Source organism: Protopterus annectens, chromosome 5.part1, assembly GCF_019279795.1.
Source record: "Protopterus annectens isolate FY-2018-M chromosome 5.part1, PAN1.0, whole genome shotgun sequence".
NCBI lineage: Eukaryota > Metazoa > Chordata > Ceratodontiformes > Protopteridae > Protopterus > Protopterus annectens.
The window spans coordinates 629,912,281-629,918,464 of record NC_056736.1 but is presented as its reverse complement, the minus strand read 5'-3'; the positions used below and the strand labels follow the sequence as shown (position 1 = coordinate 629,918,464).

At 39.3% G+C, this 6,184-nt stretch overlaps 1 non-coding gene across 1 annotated transcript; it reads left to right on the top strand.

Moving 5' to 3' along the window:
• The first annotated feature begins 5,418 nt into the window (after nucleotides 1-5,418).
• Nucleotides 5,419-5,491, top strand: TRNAV-AAC. The gene has a single exon. It is a non-coding gene; the product is annotated as a tRNA-Val (tRNA).
• Nucleotides 5,492-6,184: the final 693 nt, after the last annotated feature.

Genomic DNA, 6,184 nt, shown 5'->3' with positions numbered 1-6,184 from the left:
GGAGTAACCATCTACATCATCAGATGGATTGCCAACAGGCACACTGACGCAACACGTCAGAATAGGTGAATCCACTTCCAATAAGAAACCTGTTGCTTTTGATATCCCACATGGCTCAGTGTTGTTCCCCTCCTGTTTAGTATACTTCTTTGAAGTGAAGGCCAGTGTTGGGGGCCTCTGGCTCACCAAGTTCGCTGATGACTGTAAGCTGGGAGGAATCCTTGAATCCCCAAATGATGTTGACATCCTACAAACAGGCCTAAAAATGAAAAATGAGTAGTGCCAGAACCGTGGTCTGATACTGAATGCTAAAAAATGCATAATCATACCCTCCTGTAAATCAGATATCCCTGCAATTTATAATACTGTTAGCACATCACTGAAAGTAGAATCAGTGATGAGGGACCTCAGAATACAGATAGATAGTAAGCTAAACTCTGACCACCAGGTAGCTACAGTAGTGAGGAGATCCTTGTGTGTGGCTCAACTTATAAGTAAAGGCATGGCATGAAGGTCAAAGGAAGTCATAGTGCCATTGTACGCAGTCCTCATCATGCCCATAATTGCTTACAGTGCTCCCTTCTGCATGTACCTAACCAGGCACTTACACCTACTGGAGCAGCCCCAGAGGTTTCTCATGAAAAAAATACCAAGTGTAAGACACATTGCTTATGCAGACTGACTAAAGGCCCTATCCCTTTATTGTGTCTCATATCGTTTAATGAGAGGAGACTTATGACTACCCTACAATGCATTCTCTGATCCAGCCCTGATGAAAATGTTACATATTCCCTAGAAAAATTATACAGGGATTATGCGTAGCATGGACCTAAATCTTATTTGCGACTCTAACAGAACTTGCTGGAGAGACAGATTCTTATCCCAAAGGCTACCTCGTCTGTGAAATAAACTTCTCAGCTTCGTAAAACAAAACCCATCCCTAACTCTTTCAAAAAGAATTCAGATAAATGGATGAAGAACCGTAAATTCACTCCTGGGGTACCGTCCATGGCCCTTATGGACAGAAACAGTCTGTAAAATGACTCAGGGGTGCAACACCCAAAGGTCCACTATCCTGATACTACCCCATCCCATATCTGGGGAATTAAGATATAATAATGTCATATCCTGGATATTATTGTCTGGGATTGTAAAGGCTCTTGTGCCGTTAGCTTAGTAATTACCTATGATCCTATGCTAAAATAATTTTCCAGGGGCTCTTGGAATCTTAATTTGTTGCCCTCCTCCTTTCTTAGTGTCTAAGATATGGTACTCTACCCAAATATCTTGAAGTATTGCAGAAGTAATATAAATGTTGAACTTGGTACAGTTGTATAAATAAACTAACCATAACAGTAGATGCTTTAACAGACAGGTTTTGCAGTAGCTACTCCTCCTTCCATCGCTCTTTATTTCACATGTTTTTCCTTTTATTTTGCCATGGTGTGGATGTATATACCCTTGTGTATATAGTTTACTTTTGGATTTGTTTTATAGCATTGTTATTGCAGGGCTCTTCCTATTCTAGTCAGAAAAGCTTGGAAGAGATTTGCACTGTAAATGTATTTTTATGGAACTCCTCTTATCTCCTAACAGAGCACATGGAAGGTGCACACGCTTTCTGAACCATCAGGAGAGGGTAGGACCCAAATAGCTTATGCTATTGCAGCAGTGACCTTTAGCATTGGTCTCCAACTTTTTTTGCACCGAGGACTAGTTTCGTGTATGATGTTTTTCCACAGACCGGCTATCGTGCACACATAATAATGTGCAGATTATTTATTTATTTATTTGACATTTGTTTACCGGGGAGGCCCGACTGGACTAGATGTCCATTTTCAGCCGAGACCTCGGAAGAAAAGCTCCAAATTACAATAAAAAGACAACTGACAATAATTACCAAAAAAAGTGTACATTCTGCTTAACAGCATAACATTGATCTACTATGGATGAGAGATATGTAAACAATTCCAACCTTATTGATTTTCTAAGTTTATAAGAACAATATTTAAAATCTGTCCCCATTATTTGGCTCTGTCCACCATACCTCTTAACTGTGCAGACTTTTGCAGACTGTCCATATTTTTGCCTCATATTTTTGATCTGTTTCTCATAAAATTGTTTTCTGGCAAATCAGTGGCAGATCTTTGAGGTTTGAAGTCAGAAAATAATGACAGACAGTTGAGTTTCAGACTTCATATCCTTCAGAAAAATGCATGCTAATGCAAAACCTGTATTTCTGTCTACTTTCTAAGTTTGTAAGAGCAGTACTTAAAAGTGTCCCTACTTTTGGGCCTTTGTCCCCCCATTATTTTTGGCTTTGCCCAGATTTCTTGCTCTAAGAGGTTGAGTGGTATGTGTCCAGATTTATTGTGCAAAAGATAGAGGGTATGGTTGAGAAATACATAAACCTAATTGCATCCTTACTGACTTTCTATGTTTATAAAAGCAATATTTAAAATGTATCATTGTTTGTGGCTGTGTCCAGATTTATTGTGCAAGAAGTTGAGTGATATGGTCGAGAGGTATGCAAACCTCATTGCTGCTGCTGCCAGGGATCACTGTCACTCTTCACTCTCCCTCTCTGTCTGTCTCTCTCTCTCTCTGTCTCACACACACACACACACGTCTCTCCTGCTTTCACGCAGGCATTTACTCATTCACTCAGACAGAAACACGGACGCAGACACACACACACACACACACACACACACACTCACACACACACACACACACACACACACACACACACACCGTGTCATTTGCTTTCATGCACTCATTCACTCACACAAGATCATTCTCACTCGCTCTCGATCTGTTTCTCAGACACAGTCTCTTTTGCTTTCATGCACACATTCAGTCACACATGCAGACAGAAACATACTTACGGACTCTTCTACTTTCATGCACGCATTCACTCACACATGCAGACAGAAGCATATACACACACTTTATTTGGTTTCCTTGACTTTTATTTTACACTCACTAAACAGCAATAGCACTGCTTAGTGAGTGTAAATTAACGGCTTGATCAATCTCACTGCTCACTGTCCCTCATACACACACAGTCTATTCTTCTTTCATACACATGCGCACACACATTCTTCTTTCATGCACGCATTCACTCACACATGCAGACAGACACATAAACACACTCATGCACATACATACACACATTCACTTTTTCATTTCACTCCGTGCCTGGTGGCCCGATACCAAATGATCCATGGCCCAGTACCGGTCCGCAGGCCGGTGGTGGTGGCGCGATACCAAATGATCCATGGCCCAGTACTGCTCCGCAGTCCGGTAGTTGGGGACTTTTTTGTTAAAGTATCTACTGTTACAGTAAGTTTTCTTACACATCTCTATTGTCTCCTTGAATTGGGAAATTATTTGGAAGAGAGATCTAATAAAGCTCACAGAGGGTTCAAAGGTTTATGCCAAAGGATTTGATGATTTAGGCTTGAGTAATAATGTTGCCTCACAGTTTGTAGAGTATTAGCAGTGGTTAAATGAGAGAATGTTTGGTTTTCAAGGATCATCATGTCTGATATAGTGGTATTGCCTTGTAGGCCAGAATAGTATTTTATTTATTCGTTTTTATATTTAGTTTTTGGATCCCCCAACTCCACAGTGACCATGAAGACCCCTCCCCCCATCACCATGTTGACCTACTCTTTCCCCTGAGAGGTAAATGTTTGGTTACAAGGTGTCAGCCTTTTGAGAATTGGGACATTTTTGTATTATGTGTCTAATCCCCTCCCCTAGTTCTGGTAACTTCTGCTATTGCTTACTGTGAGCGATGCTTGCCTGTTTTCATACATGTACCCCCCCCCCCCCCCCGCCAAATAAGAAATAATGTTTTATTTAAGCATGGTCTCCTGGCTCTACCCAGTGGAACAACCTATTGTGTGTGTGTCTCTCTCTCTCTTCTCTCTCTCTTTATGTCTTTTTTCATTCCCTCCCACCAAGATATGCAGACTGACAGTTTAGCCTCTTACTACTGCCCATGCTAAGAATTGAATCTTGGTTACTGCTGCAACTTTCAGAGCTTAATTCCTCTTTGCAGCAAAGATGGTAGGTGTTGTTATCTGAGCAAGCAGCAGATATCTTGATGCAGGTGCATGGTTTACTGAAAGGAATCAGTTATGCATTCATTGCTGTTGCAGAGTATGGCAGACTAGTTTGTGGAGGGGGCAGTGAGTTTACCAGGGGTTATTAGACAAAAATACCTTGAGACACTTGCACCTAGCCTGAAACTCTTGTTGGAATATAAACAAGCAGTTCTTTATGTAAGGAATATTCCATGCTAAAACTGGAATATATCATCATATATTGATATTGTGTGCATTACTAATGCATCAAAGTCACTTTTAAGTATTTCTGGTTTAGTTTGTTATTGTATCCGGAGAAGACTGTCATGTGGACTTTTTTACTCATTTGATTTTGTTATTCAGTCTCTGTTGTGTCAAAATGGAGTTTGAGTTGCTATAATATGGCATATCCCAGACATCATAACTGAACAGTTTTTCATCTCCTTTATTTTCAATGCTGTGAGTAATCTTTTTTTAGATAGAGCTGTGATGACAGAACCAATTTTTAACCAATTGCCGCAATCTTTGGTTAAGCTGATAAAAGCATTTCCTGTTCCATTTGCATTTTTTAATTTATATTTTAATTTTGGGCTATCAAGTTCCCCCAACACACATAATCACCTTGTTGAACTATTTGTTTCCAGAGAGAGAGAGAGGTATAAAAGTTGCTTTTTCAGTGGTAACTGTCTGACAGTCTTCTCTTAAAAAAACTATTAAAGCAAATGACACCTGGTTTTATTTTAATGCTATGTAGTTATTTATTTATTCTTGCAATAGTTAACAGTTAGGAAAATAGTTTCATTTTCCTGTTTGTAACAAGGCATGATTTCAGGGTGTAAAGTTGTGGGTGGGGCCATCAGTAAACACTTTCCACTGCCTATTGTATGCAGACAGTTCCTTTTTAAAGAAATGTGAGATTTGAATTTGAAAAAAAATGGTGGGACTTTTACGATCTGCATCAGGGGAAACAAGTGTGAATTTAAAAAAAAAGCACTGAAAGATTTGGGGAGAAAATCTGGGATAAGTTAGCAACGTTTCTGGGGAGAGCCATGTTGCAAGCTTTAGTGTAATGGTTATGTCTGACTCGCATCTAAAAGGTCCCTGATTTTGTACCGAAAGAGAACTGTTATATTTTGTTGTAATCAAGTTTCAGTGAGCAAGAATGATGATCATTGGCCACATTTTGCTCTCAGATTTTTTTTCTTCTAATAAATTCAAAAATAGTGTGGTCTGCTTCATATCACGTAACATGGATAATTAGAAGTACAACTGTAAGAACATGACAGACCAACTTTGAGGGTGGGGAAGTAAACCCTATTACTCAGTTTCCGTAGTGTAGTGGTTATCACGTTCGCCTAACACGCGAAAGGTCCCCGGTTCGAAACCGGGCGGAAACAGTTTTCCTTGTGCTGTTATTTAAATGATGTACATATTGAACTCATTTCTGCCCACCAGACACAGGCGGGTTTGAATGATGTTAGTGGTGAACACATTGTGCAATAAATTACTGTCACAGATTTGTATTTTCATTCAAACACTGTAAATTCTGCTTTTCATTACTTTTCCCTTGTGCCAGTCCTTGTCAGTTCGCCCATTGGTTGCAGCTTTCCTGCACTTGTGTAATAGCCCTACCCTGTTATCTCTCACATCACGTATGGAGTGCTTCACTCATAACTGTGAAATCTGTTTACTGTAGGAGGAAAGTATTTACATGGTCTTTGGATATTTAAAGCATAAATTCATAATAATTTGCTCTGCATTTTACAAACACCAGCATTAGTTATGCTTTGTTTCCATTGTGTTTTTCACTATGTTTCCAAACTGCTCAACCTCTTAAATGCAAGAAATGTGGACAAAGCCTAAAATAATGAGGGGACAAAAGCCCTGAAATAGGGACAGATTTTAAATATTCCTGTTATAACTGTAGAAAGGTACTAGAATAACAGGTATTATGTTAGCATGCATTTTCTGAAGGATATAAAGTCTGAAACTCAAATATCTGTCATTATTTAGTTACTTCAGTCCTCAGTGATTTGCTGGAAAACCACACATTTTACAAGGGAAAATTTCAAAAATGTGATGCAAAAATC